The sequence below is a fragment of the Hevea brasiliensis genome, chromosome 8 (assembly GCF_030052815.1).
Source record: "Hevea brasiliensis isolate MT/VB/25A 57/8 chromosome 8, ASM3005281v1, whole genome shotgun sequence".
NCBI classification, from domain to species: domain Eukaryota; kingdom Viridiplantae; phylum Streptophyta; class Magnoliopsida; order Malpighiales; family Euphorbiaceae; genus Hevea; species Hevea brasiliensis.
Genome location: NC_079500.1, coordinates 22,632,183 through 22,644,787, shown reverse-complemented (window position 1 = coordinate 22,644,787; position 12,605 = coordinate 22,632,183). Strand labels below are relative to the sequence as shown.

The window sequence follows — 12,605 nt, the reverse complement described above, 5'->3', positions numbered from 1 at the left end:
TATACAACAATTGCATAAAGGGCCCATAAATCATGCGCATACATCAAACACACCCTTATGGTGTTCTTCACTTTCATGCCGCCACCATGGTGAGATCCAAACAGCTTTAGATCAATCCAAATTTGATCCAATCACACAATTAAACCTCATAAACAATCTTAATGGCAAATATAGTGGCTCTGATACCAATTGAAGGAGTGGAAGCGTGATTATTGGACATTAGAATCTTGAATTTCAAAAATTATTTCTAAGGTTACATGCACCATACCAAGTTTCTTATGAACCTAATTAATTTCCAATGCCCAATTGCATACCAAAATATATTTTAGCATGCATTAAAATTTTATTTGCCATTAAAGATTATGAATTAACATTTAATTCAATTAAACCCTAACTAAAAGAGGGATTTTTAGATACTAACCTGTTGATGCACAATTGATGAAATCTTAGGATGTTCTTAGGATCCTAAATATTGTCCCTCTAGCTTGTCCACCACAAGCACACCAAGAAGCAATTATGGCAGCCCCAAATATTGCCTCTCAAGTTTTGCCAACCACTTGAAGATGGGGTTTAGTGCTTTAGTGAAGGTTAATGGGTATTTAGAACACTAGAAATCTTTTCTAGCAATTTTAATTCAAAGAAAACAAGGGATTTTTCTTTGAATAAAGTGAGAAAAGAAGAGAGGAGAGGGACTTACCAAGGCGCTGTCCACTTTGAAGAGAGGAAGAAGAATCGATTTTGTTTCTTCTTTCTTTTCCTTTTATACTTAGGTTAAAATCTCATTAACCCTCTTGCCACATGTCACTACTAGATTTAATCTTACTTTTGTTGACTTAATCTCATCATGCCAAGTGTCAAAGGTAGATTGAATCTTAACTTTTATCATCTTGCATGATTGGAAGACAAATGGCAAGCTCATTTGGTGCCATGTGTCACCATCTCATGGTGCCACATGTCACCATGTGAAATGACCAATTTACCCTTACTTTTAATTTGAGTTCTCAACTCAAAATTATAGTTTCTCCTCTTCAAATTAATTTATATCAAATATAAATTAATTAATTAATTAATCTCCATTAATTAATTTCTCATAATTAAATTCATATTTAATCAAATTAAATATAAATTTTATTTATACTATACATCCAATAACCTAGATTTGGTTTCAAGTCATGCTAGGGGCTTCGCAATCTTATTGCAAACTAAACATCTTTAATTAATTAATTAATTAAACTTTTTAACTAATCAATTAAATCACATTTTAAATGGTGATTAGCTTGTGTAGATGTGTGACATACTAGGCTTATTACTTATTGGCAATGAGAAGCAATATTAACTCTTAATATCATTAGAACTCTTTCTTACCATAAATGATTTCTCTAAATCATTTCAGGCATCTCATAGACCATGGTTGACACCTAGCATAGTATGCCATGGCCACCCAATCAATAATAAGGAATACCTTAAATGAACCTTTAATTATATGTTACCATGCACTAGAATCTCTCCATTATAAAATCCCAATTCGAGCTGGAGTCATGGTTAATGTCAAACCCCATTTGTTATGAACATTATGTTCTCTTTTAATTGCAGTTCTTGATTAATTAGATTTTCTTATCAAAAACTCTTTTATGACTAAATCTGTCTATCCTTGCCAGGAACTTGAAACATCAAGAACAATTAAATGAACATAGGATTTTATCCCTATTTACTTAGGGTAACGGATTCCATCTTGATCAACACCTCCATATATAACTAGTAGGAGCCAACACATGCCCATATACCCATACACAGTACAAGTATGAAAGCAGTATCAAACTCAAACCACCTATATATAAGATAACTATGTTATCTCAGGTCTAAAGATTAAATACACTGATATGATATATGACAATGCATTGACAAGAGTAAACTCCATGTGCTTGTCATAAGCGTCACTGGTTCGGCCTACTTATCATGTATAATTGCCTATCATATTTGTTATATAGCATGAAACTCACCATTCCATCTTGTTTATATCTCATATAAATACCTTTGGGAACAAACATGGTTATAATCTTTCTGGATAAGTCATGTCCTTTGTGAAGTATCCTCGATTGTGAACCAATTTGTAATACCTTGTGCTAAAAATACTGTCACTCATATTTTCAACAACTTAAGAATAGAATTTCTAACAAAATATCAATGGACCTTTTCTATTACACTTAAATATATTATGTAAACAAAAAAGTGAAATTGCCTTTTATTGATAAAATATGTACAAGATACATATAAAATAATATGCTCTAGGGCATACTACTAACATAAATGGCAATGGAAAATGGTCGTCCTTCCTAATTACATTATTTAATTTCCTATAATCTATACATATTCTCCATCCAATTATAGTCCTAGTAGGTATCAATTCATCGTTTTCATTTTTCACTACTGTGATGTCACCTTTTTTGGGTACAACATGAACTAAACTCACTTAATTGCTATCAAAAACATGGTAAATAATACCCGCATCTAGTAATTTTAAGATTAACCTCTTTCAAATTTGGATTCAATCTTCTTTGTGACTCTCTAGAGGCTTTGTGATCATTTTCTATCAAAATTCTCTGCATGCACATAGAAGGATATATTCTTTTAATATCATCAATGGCATAACCAATTATCCTCCTATGCTCTTTAAAAACTCTTAACAATTTTTTTCAACTTCACAATCACTCAATTTAGCACTAATAATCATAGAATATGTAGAATTTTGACCAAGAAAAATATACCTGAGATTTGTTGGAAGAATTTTTAACTTTACCTTTGGTGCTTCACTCTCTTCAAGAATTGGTGGTGAAGTAGCATCTCGCTTCAAATCTTTAATCTTCTCAACACTAGCCATAGGTAAAGGTGAATTTCCTTCCAAAATTTGAGTATATTCTGTAGCTTCTTCAATTTCATCCCCTTTTAGTGATGTTATGGAATAAACAAGCTTCTAAGGGATCTTCAGGATGTTGCTTTTTGAATACTTCTTCAACTAACTCATCTATCACATTAACCCTCAAATATGAATCTGAATCATCTTTCTTTTTCAATTCTTGAGACAAATTGAACTCAACTTTTTCTTCCCTAGCTTCCAATGTAAGCATTCAACTTTTCCTTCCCCAACTTCTAATGTAAGCATTTCATTCTTTACATCAATCACAGCTCTAACAGTAGTAAGGAAAAGTCTACCAAGAATAATAAGAATGTATACATCCTTTTCCATCTCCAATACTACAAAATCCACTAGTATGAAAAACTTTCCAACTTTTAGAGGCACATTCTCAATCACCCCAACTCAAAATTTAATAGACCTATCTGCTAACTGTAATAAAATGATAGTAGGCTTCATTTCTCTAATCTTCATCTTCTCATAAATAGACAAAGGCATTAAACTAACAGTGGCTCCAAGATCACATAAGGCTTTATCTATACTATTATCTCCAATGTGACATGGTATTAAAAAGCTACCAGGATCATTCAACTTGGGTGGAAGTTTATTTTGCAAGATAGCACTACTTTCTTCTGTAAGAGCTACTATCTCAAATTCTTCCAACTTCTTCTTGTTAGACAAAATTTCTTTCAAGAATTTGGCATATTAAGGCATTTGTGCTAAGGCATCAGTGAAAGAAATAGTCACATACAAAGATTTCAATACCTTTAAAAACCTCCCAAATTATTTATCTAACCTTGCTTTCTGAAATTTTTATGGGAATGGTATGGGTGGAATGTAAGCCTTGGGTGCCACATGTTTAGGTTTTTCTTTTTCACTCTCCTTCTCTTTACTTTTTTTTTCTTCCACTGAACTCTCTTTTTCAACTTCATTTTCTCTTCCTCAACTTTCTCCTCAACCTTTTTATTCCACTCTCTAGAATTTTGCCACTTTTCAATATGATAACTTTGAAATGCTCCCTTGAATTCTTTGGTTGGATAGGAAGCTTCCCAAATGCTTTACTATTTGAAGAGCTTGCCTATTGAGCGATTTGATTCTCTAACATCTTATTGTGTATTACCATTTGATCCACTTTAGATATTAGTTGAGAAATCATATTTTGCTGACTTTGATGGCTTGCTAGCAGAGTCTCAATCATAGCTTCCAATCTAGCTGTCTTATCTGGTTGTGCTTATTATGGTAGAGTTTGTTGTAGTTGTGGTGGAGCAGGTGCATTTTGAGGTTTAGGAATTTCACGAGGAAGCCCTATATTCTGCTAAAAATTTTGATGTTGTTGATATGCATGAGGTTATTGAAAGTTATGGTATTTTCCTTATCTACCTCCCCATGAGAAATTAGGGTGGTTTCTCCATACTGGATCATAAGTTGCAAAAAATGGCTTACCACCTAGCCTTCGATTGTAGTTTCTCACATAATCCACTTGTTCACTTGAAAAGTCCTAACTAAATGTAGGAAAATCAGTGCCACAATTCACATTTGCAGCTCTAACATCTACTGAACTACTTAAATGTTCAATTGAAGAATCTACTATCTTGCTTAGTTTGTCCATCTTCCTTGTCAAAGCATCAAACTTAGCTTCAATCATATTCATGGCATCAAGCTCAAACATACCAACTATTTTCTTGATCTCATTCCTCTCATAACTCCATTGGTAGTTGTTGCAGGCAATTTTATCTAAAGTAGAAAAAGCTTCATCTTCAGATTTTTCTATAAGGTCTCCTCTAGAAGATACATCAATTGTACTCCTAATAGCTGGAGAAACACCATTGTAAAAGTGTTGAATAAGATCCCATGGTGTGGACATCACCTTTGAAAATCCTTATATCTCTCCCATGCTTCGTACAAGCTTTCATCATCTCTAGGTTTGGAAGAAGTCAGCTCATTTCTTAGCTTAGCTATTTTACTTGGTGGAAAATATTAAGCTAAAAATGCTTGAGAAAGTTCATCCCACGTTGTGATAGAACCCGATGGCAAAGAATGTAGCCATTTTTTAGCTTGGTCCTTTAAAGAGAAAGGAAATAATCTAAGTTCAATTGTATCATCAGAAACTCCATTTATCTTCAACATATCACTGATCTCAAGAAAGTGTGCTAAATGCACATGGAGACTTTCACTTGGACTTCCCCTAAATTATGATTATTATACCATCTGAGAGAGTGTAGGCTTCAATTAAAAATTATTAGCTTATTCTCTTGGCCTTGTGATACTTGGTATGAAATCTCCAATGTTAGGATAAGCATGATCCATCTCAGAACGGTTGTTGGCATTGTTGTTGTTAGCCATTACTTCTTGTGGTTGCTCTTGCTCTTGTTCTTTTTGTTGTTGTTGAGCTTTAAGTTCTGCTTTTCTCCTCTTAGCTCCTGCTCTTAATGCTTTAGCTATATTTTGTGATTTCTAAATCAAAAAATAAACTGAGTTCTTCACTTTTTATTCTTCTCATAAAATAAAAGTACCTAAAAAAATAAAATAAACAAATCTTCAAAGTAAAATGATAAAAGAAATTAAAATTAAAAATACCCAAATTAACTAAGCAAACAATCATTCAATATCAAGTAAAAATTAAATCCTCGGCAACGGCACTAAAAACTTGATGTGTGGGATTTGCAAGTATATGGGTCATATCAAGTAATAAAGTGATAAGTGAAGTATCATTCCCACGAGGATTTGCGTTTGATTACCAAACTATGAATAAAGCGATTATTTGGGCAAATTATAAAGGAAGTAAAGTGTAAAAGTAAATAAGCTTAATGAAATTGACAAATCTAAGTAAAATAATCAAATAGCAAGATAAATAAATTCTTAAGCTAAATGTAATTAAACTAAATTAGCAATGGGTAATTAAAATCAAAGACTAATTAATGGTAAAAATAATTCTAGAGTTGGGGTTTATGCATAAATTAATTAGAATTTGTCTTGGTTCATCCAATTTTAAAAGAAAATAGAGTTTGAAGGTGATTGATTCTAAGGTCCTTTGATATCTTTTTCAAGCAAACCAAGGAGTATTTCAAGAAAACCAAACATACCTTTGTACGATATTTGATTCACTTAAAACCCATTAAGTTTTGTAATCAATCAAAGAATCCTCTAAAATCCCTAGTTTATTTCTCAATCTAGATGTTTTTAAGTTTTAATCCTTGATTATCTATTAATGATTTTCACCTTTTGGTCCTTCAATCAAAGATTAAAACTAGAGCCAATGGGATTCAACATTAGGTAAGTCATAAAGCACACAAGGGAAAGAATTAAAACTCATATTTATATAAAATATGCAAATAACCAATCCAAATCCACAAATTAATCTAAAACATAGTTCCCAACTCTAAAATCTAGAGTTTCTACTCACTCATGGTGATATTTACAAGTGAAAATGATGAAGAAGAAGAGAGAAACATGAAAATAAGCTAAAAATAGAAAAACCCAAGTGGAAGAATCCAAGATGCTAAGGTTCTACAGCTCCAAACATCTCAGTTGCTGCTTTCCCCCCAGATAAATCAATGGCGTCTCCCTTCTTTCCTTTTCTTTCTTGTGTTGTTCTCTCTCTTTCTCCTCGGGGAAAAAATTAGATAATAATCCTTTTATATGTTCCCAAAAGCTACCCTAAAGTATGTCTAAAAATGGGTAAGGACAATGAATGGATAGGAGATAAAGCGTAAAAGAATTCCAGGTCAGCATGTGATTTCATGTTCTAGAGTATCTGCTGATAAAGTTGCTTAACCCTAAGCAACATCTCAAGCAAGGGTTCAAGCACTATACTGAAGGAGCAGAAGCATGAAAAACATAAGTTTATATCATTGAATTAAAAAAATTTTCACCTAGGGTCACATGCATCATGCAAGATTCATTTTTATCTATTTGATTTCAATGATAAACAACATATTAAAACTCTTTTAATATGTTTTTTGGATCTAGATTTGCCATTTAAGATTTTAGAATTAATTAGATTAATTCATTAGAACCCTAGATTAGATCAAGAACAAGTGCACTAACCTTTTGATGCACTGCAGTGTGTTTGACACCTTTGGGATGCGCCTTAGGACACCAGATGTTGTCCCTCTAGCTTGTCCACACCAAGATCACCAATGGCAGCTCTTGAACAACTTCTAAAGCTTTCTCAATCAATTAGAAAATCAAGTTTTGCCTTTTGAAAGATTACAGATGTAAATAGGACACTAGAAACGATTTCTAGTATTTTTAATTCAAGAGATTGTTGTCTAATCTCTTTGAAATGATGAGAGATGAAGAAGAAGAGAGGATGAGGCACTCAAAGGTGGCGGCACCAAAGAAGAACAGCAGCTTATAGTTATTTTTCTTTTCATAACAACACATTATATAGCTAGGTCACCACTTAAAACCCTTGCCACATGTCACCTTCTGATTTGCTCTTAGTTTAATTGACCCAATCACATTGTGCCAAGTGTCAAACTTAGATTTAATCTTATCTTTGATCATCTTACAAGATTAAAAGACATATGGCAAACTTATGTGTAGTGCCATGTGTCACCATCTCATGGTGTCACATGTCACCCTGTGAAATGACCAAAATATCCCTGTATCTTAATTTTGAGTTCTCAACCCAAAATAATTATTTCTCTTCTTCTCATCAATTTATATCAAACATAAATTAATTAATTAATCTCTATTAATAAATTTCTCATTAATTAAATTCATATTTAAATATTTTAAATATAAATTTAACTTATACTATACATCCAATAACCAAGATTTGGTTTCAAGTCATGCTAGGGACTTTGCAATCTAATTGCAAACCAAACCTATTTAATTAATCAATTAAACTCTTTAAGTAATTAAATAAATCATATTTAATTTGGTGATTCTTTGTGTATGTGTGTGACTTACTAGGCTCATCACTAATTAGCAATGAGACATGATATCAACTCTTAATATCATCATAACTCTTTCTTACCATAAATTATTTCTCTAAATCATTTTATGCACCTCATAGACCATGGTTAACACCTAGCATAGCATGCCATAGCCACCCAATCAGTAATAAGGTTTACCTTAAATGAACCTATAATCATATGTTACCATGCACTAGAATCACTCTGTTACAAAATCCCAATTCGAACTGGAGTTATGGTTTATGTCAAACTCCATTTGCTATGAATATTATGTTCTCTTTTAATTCCAGTTCTTGATTAAAAAGATTTTCTCATCAGAAACTCTTTTCTGAATAAATCTATCTGTCCTGGCCAGGAACTTGAAACATCAAGAACAATTAAATGAACATAAGATTTTATTCCTATTTACTTAGAGGAACAGATTCCATCTTGATCAACACCTATCTCCATATATAACTAGTAGGAGCCAACGCATGCCCATATACCCATACACAATACAAGTATGAAAGCAGTATCAAACTCAAACTACCTATATACAAGATAACTGTGCTATCTCAGGTCTAAAGATTATATGCACTAATATGATTTATGACAATACATTGATAAGAGTAAACTCCATGTGCTTGTCATAAATGGTACTGATTCGGCCTATTTATCATGTATAAGTGCCTATCATATTTGTTATATGGCATGAGACTCACCATTCCATCTTATTTACATCTCATATAAATAACTTGGGAACAAGCATGATTACAATCTTTCTGGATAAGTCATGTCCTTATTATGAAGTATCCTCGATTGTGAACCTGTTTATGATACTTTATGCTAGAAATACTGTCACTCATATTCTTAACAACTTAAGAGTAAAATTTCTAACAAAATATCAATGGTTCTTTTCTATTACACATAAATATATTATGTAAATGGAAAAGTGAAAATGCATTTTATTAATAAAATATGTACAAGATACATACTAAATGATATGCTCTAGGGCATACTACTAGCATGCACTACTTAGCAGCATAGGGTTAAGGAGGTTCTTTAGCAAATCTCAATAGGTTCTTATTTTTTCAGTGAATTTCTACTGCGCTTGAGCTTTAGCTTGACCTAAATTTTACCTTAAGCATGCAACATGCCCTAAGCAATATCTTTAGCAAGATCCCATGCAATTCTCGGCATGTTTAATTTTCAAAATTCTGAAAGTGCTTGAATTCGACCCCGGCTTGACTTGTGACTTGCCCTAAGTACGAGGATGTGTAATATCACATGCCATAAGCAACTACTTAAGCAAATCTCAGCAAGCTTAGATTTCAAATTTTAATTTCTTCATGTCATACCTCACCCCTCTGTAAGGCATAACATGATCCCGTAGAATACCTAATAACTATCGAACTTCACCTACCGATAACTCATTAGGTACACTACAAGGGATTTTAAAACCATTTTCTTACATTTTGGAAGTGGTGAGCATTTTGGTAGGAATTAAAATCATTTATTCCAAGCTTAAAAAATAGTAAAAATTTTTGTCCATTTTTATTTTTTCGCAAATTTTATAAAAATTTCGGCAGAGTGCCGTCTGTATTTTGAGAAAACGGTTCCTCAAATACCTGAGAAAAACACTTCCAATAAATTTTTCACAACTCCCAACCTCCAAATAATTTCAAGTCAACACAATTCAATTCATTCCATAATTCAACCAAAAATTTATCAACTTAAAATATTTCATAACTTCATTCACAGTGCATATAGTACAAAATTCACAAAAATAAAATCCAAAATAACATTATTACAATTTATTGTACAATTGCTCAACTTTATATTGAAACATAGAACACTACAATGTTTACATCAAATAACTACAAGTGTATAAATAAATACCCATACAAAAAGGATCAGTGAAGTCCACTATCTCAGTAGCAGCTCACTCTGCTGTTTTCTCCTTGCCCTTATCTGTGATAGCAAAATAAGCTATCGTTGAGTATAAAAATACTCAGTAGTGCACAATAAAAAATTTGAAATACAATACATAAAACATTCATTAACAAAACACAATTTAAATATTACACAATTACATTTCACAAATTATCAAAACTCATTATAGCACAATTTTGGGTCAAATAATTTAATAAACACAGTGTTGCCAATTCATACACAACTTAAGCTATGACACAAAATTTCTGATCAACGCCGTGTTGTACACCATGACAAAGCAATCTATAACCCCACTAATCGAAATCAATGAGGGAGGTGGCTAGCTAGCTAATGAGTACTCATCCGATCTACAACCTCAACTGGTAAACCAGAGAGGGAGGTAAATAATCGATCTCAACCCCGTAAATGGAGGAGGAATAATAAGGCACTTTCATGCTAAGTGTGAATCAGAAATTCATTTCAAACATTTTATTCAAATATTGCATACAAAAATCAAATCAATTTCTAAAGTTACAATTCCATCACAAAGTGGCAACACGAAAGTTCTTAAACTCATAATAAGTACTAAATCAATTTTTCAAGGATAAGATGCTGAAATAGGGTTTATTGTGCACAAACTTGACGTGAGTCACCTCTAGGCCTTGACTCAGTCTCTCAAACTTTCCGAGTCTTTTTCAGCTGAAACACAAAATTTATAGTGTCTCAGTATCTCTACTTCATAGCAATTCCAATAACTAATTCCAATAATTAGTCTCATTATGCTTAAACTTCATTCTTGAATACTTTCATGTTGATGTTACTATTCAGAGTACTATTCAAGTCAAAATATTAACTTTCTTATGCCTAAAAGATATGGGAAGTCCAACTATACTCACATACCACATTTTGGTCACCAATTTTGTTAGTTTTAGTTGTTTTCTCAAAACTTAAGTCTTTTAAGCAAAATTGCCAATTTTCAGTTTTAGTGTCTTAGGTTGCACTATTCCATTGGTCATTTTGCTGTTAGAATTGAGCTAAGTTTTCTTCATAGAAAATATTCCCTATTGTCTTAACTTTATTCTCATTTTTGAATCACTCCAATTGGAGTTTTGTAGCTCAAGTTATAGCCATTTGAATCATGGCTGCCAGATTGGACTTAACCCAGATTTCTGGGCACCAAACTAGTTCTGGCAGTTTTAGGTCACCAACTTTGGGTGGCTAAATGACTTGGTTAAGGGCATAATTTGAGTTTGTGTTCTCCATGAAAGTTTTAGGTCTATATCTCAGCTTTCCACTGGTAAAATTTCAGGTCATTTAAACCTGCCTAGCCTAAGTTATGGCTAAATGAACAAATACTGTTCATTTAGTCATTTTTGTACAGGTCAGATTGCCTAAGTCCGGATTTGGTCAATTTGTTCACTAGGTTTTGGTCACTTTTTGGGCATGATTCCTCGATGAAAAATGTTCCATTTTGTGTCTATTTTCATTCCCAATTGGCCTCATACCAATTGGACTTGTAAATTTTCAGTTTTTGTCCTGCTGCCTGCAGTATGACCCTAAGCAATCCGAATTTGCAATTGGTTCCAACACTTCTAACATACTCCAATTGGTCACAAATGACCATTTCTCACCTCAAACCAAGTCCAACACACCATTTAACACATTCCTACATTTTTATCTCCAAAACCCTAGATGCCAAAACCCTAGTTCATGCCATTGATCAATTCCTTAATCAAATCATTACACTAATCACATATTCAACCTTATTTAAGCTCTAATTCATGTTTAGTTTAACTAAACACTATCAAATCCAACAACCTATCAAGCTGGCCGATTCACATATGGTCCCTCAATAAAAATTTTCTTTTCATTTAAAGTTTATTTCCAAGTTCATTCAATCATAAACATTAGAATCAAACCAAAAAAATTCAAGTTGGATCACTAACTTTAGTGCAGAATTTTAATCTTCAATTCTCCTCACTTTCTTGGTTTTACTGGCATCCAAGCTTCATATCAAGGTCCACTTGCAAGGTTTGCTTAAGGGGGTTAGGGAATTTGTGGCTGAATTTAGGGTTTATGAGAGCTTGAGGTGAGCTCCCATGGTGGTTTCAAGAAAGAAAAATGAGAGAGAGAGAAAGAGAGAGAGCTAAGGGAGAGGGACGGCAACAAGATGAAGATAAATGAATTTTATTTTTTTTCTCTTTTCTTCTATGTGTATTAGGAAGACTACAAATTAAATTAAATAAATTTTTAATGATAATATTTATGGCATCATGCATGATGTCATCTCTTTTCATTTTTTTCATTTCCTTTTATTTTTCTATTTATTTTTTCATTAGTTCTTTAATTTAATTTTCAATTCTGAAATTTCCTTTTCTCTGATTTTATTTGACAGTTAGGTCAGGAGTCAGCTCTCGGGGTCAATTGACCAAATTGCCCCTCGCTGGTTCAACCCGGTTTGCAAATAATTCAATATTTCTTTCGGCTCCCTGACCTAATTATTTGACTGGCTTAATGATTCTTTTTCTTGATTTTCTCTTTTTCACTGTGTTCGAAATAGTCCTAAGGACCGCAGCGTCACATTTTACGGTTCGAAATTTGAGTTTAAATCGACTTTGCAATCCTTCCCGAGAAGGTCACCCATCGCTATGACTCTCGGCTCATTTAACTTTTTATGCTCTGTTTTTCTTATTTATACTTAACCAATTGACAATTACTAATTATTTGTGTTCAGGGCTTATCTAATTATTTTAAGTGTGGTTCTAATCGCCTTAATTATCTGGACCGACACCGGTCAACGGAACAGTGAAATATACCAGGCTATGTAAATAGGGGTGTTACAATTCTCCCCCCCCCCCCCC

The 12,605-nt window shown here is 32.8% G+C and overlaps 1 non-coding gene across 1 annotated transcript; it reads left to right on the top strand.

The window, feature by feature from the left end:
• Positions 1 to 4,757: 4,757 nt before the first annotated feature.
• Positions 4,758 to 4,864, top strand: LOC131182769 (small nucleolar RNA R71). Its single transcript, XR_009151029.1, has one exon. It is a non-coding gene; the product is annotated as a small nucleolar RNA R71 (small nucleolar RNA).
• The last annotated feature ends 7,741 nt before the right edge of the window (positions 4,865 to 12,605 follow it).